At 44.5% G+C, this 2,069-nt stretch overlaps 1 protein-coding gene across 1 annotated transcript in view; it reads left to right on the top strand.

Moving 5' to 3' along the window:
• The first annotated feature begins 824 nt into the window (after window positions 1-824).
• Window positions 825-2,069, top strand: part of Nmi (N-myc and STAT interactor) — a 28,228-nt gene continuing 26,983 nt past the window's right edge. The window contains exon 1 of the mRNA XM_005346399.2: window positions 825-989. The gene's annotated coding sequence lies outside the window, so the exon portion shown is untranslated. The remainder of the gene's footprint in view (window positions 990-2,069) is intronic.

Here is a 2,069-nt window from a genome sequence, read left to right as displayed (position 1 = left end):
AGTTTATTGGAAGGGTAACTTTCTTCTTCACGACCTGGGATTTCAGCAGGCGTGGCTTCCCTTTTGCTCTGATCCCTTGGCCTAATGTACAAACTCAGTCCAAACCAATGGCTGCTTATAAATTCTCATGAACAAATTCGTGCTTCTGCTAAAGTTCAAAAGAAAACCTATGTAATACACAGACATTCTGTACTTTCTAACTGGACTGACAACACAGAAGAAACCCTCGTTCTTAATTTTTTTTTTTTAAAGATAGGGTCCCTCTATGTAGCTCTATGTACGTTTATCAGTGTTCTTAGACAGAGTTATTGGTTACTATGCACAGCTATAGGACGCCACAACCTAGAAGACGCTGATCTAGAAGATCTTTTTGCTGCCTTCCATGTCCCTGTACTCAGAAGCGGCTCAGCTGTCTGGAGAGGTTTTCTGGTGTAGGATTAGGAAACACTACCGTTCTCGACAAAAGTCAGATCTTTTTTCTGGCAAAGGAAAATTTAACACCTAGCGGAGTGTTTGTTTACAAACGCTTCACAACGTAAACAAAGATTAGAAGAAAACTTTCAAGGGACGTGGTCATAAAAACCAACCCTGGAAACAGGTTTCCCAGCCTCATGCACCATCTTGGGCTGGCGTCAAACTTTGTAGCCTTCTAGGAAACTGCGGTGGGAGTTAGGATTTGGATAGAGAGCTCTGTCTGCCTAGACTTTAGTTGCCAGCCAGTTTTTCACCAGTGTGTTTCGCGTAGGGCACATACAAATATGCTTTTCAAAGTATGTCTTGGACCTCGGGTGGAGATAGAGGAACATCAGCAATGGCGCCCGGGACAAAGTCCGCAGGACATGAAACAGAAGCATCCTGTTTTTAAAACAATCGAAAGCGAAAGTACCACTGGTGACTGAGCTGTGACAGTCGCGGAGACCCGGCTTGCGTTTTCGCGTTGGGGTTCGGTTCTAAGAGACTGCTTCCTGGAGCTGCTCGGCGGAGCGCGGGTGAGTGCTCGTCCCGGTCTCCGGCTGTAGGGGATGCTCCACCCGGTGTGTGTGTTGGGGTGGGAGTGGGGGAGTGGGGCGGCGGCCGCGGCTTCCAGCCCCGAGCGCTGCCTGGGGACTCGCCTACCGCGGGCGGGCATTGCGCTCAGGCCTGGCTGTGCTTCTTTCTCCCGGGAAAAGGAAACTTAAAATGAGTGTTCTTAGGAAAACAGATTTCTCAAGAAGTCACACCTCACTTTTTCAGAAAATGTAAGATTGTTTTTATTTTAAAAAGGAGACATAAAAAGGAGACGATTCAATAAGAATTATAGGAGGCCAACAGTTTGGACTCAGAGGACTCCTGCACCTGCTAACTTGTGTGCTCCTGAAGGGAACTTTTCATGCCCAACTGGGGGAGAGGGAAATCACCTCCGCTTTAATCCCGACAAAAAGCACCTAGACATTCACCAACCAGTTATTCTCTTTCTTTCTTCCTGGCCCCCCTTTGGGAAGAATATAACCTTGAATCAATCAAGAATGTAACCTTGAATCGATCAATTCACTTTCTGTTTTTGTTTTGTTTTTCCCAACTTTCTTCTCAGTCTGTAAACTCAACTTCTGCAAGCAATAAAAACACTTGTGTGTGTGTGTGTGTGTGTGTGTGTGTGTGTGTGTATCTGTATCTATATACACGACAGCTTTCTATTTTCATTGTGTTGGTCTTGAACTCTTGATCCTCTGGTTACATGCCTGTGCCAACACTCTCAGAGAGATCACCCACTTCGTTTTATTCAAAAGTGTTACCTGATTGTAAAACAAAACAAAACAAAACAAAACAACACAGTTAGGATCTTTTAATTATTGAAATTTTAATCTATCTTTCCACAAGTTTCTGGTCTATATGAAATGGATACATTATGTTTTTTTTCTTCCTATAGGCTGTCAGGCACTCTGTGTGACTCACTATGGTGATGTTAAATATAGCAGTAAGAACAGTTTTTTTTTTCTTTTTTAAAATTTACTGTCATAGCCGGGCGGTGGTGGTGCACGCCTTTAATCCCAGCACTCGGGAGGCAGAGGCAGGAGGATCTCTGTGAGTTC

Source organism: Microtus ochrogaster, chromosome 4 (genome assembly GCF_000317375.1).
Source record: "Microtus ochrogaster isolate Prairie Vole_2 chromosome 4, MicOch1.0, whole genome shotgun sequence".
Taxonomy (NCBI): Eukaryota; Metazoa; Chordata; class Mammalia; order Rodentia; family Cricetidae; genus Microtus; species Microtus ochrogaster.
Note: the sequence above shows the minus strand (reverse complement) of the source record. Positions and strands in the feature narration are given on the sequence as shown.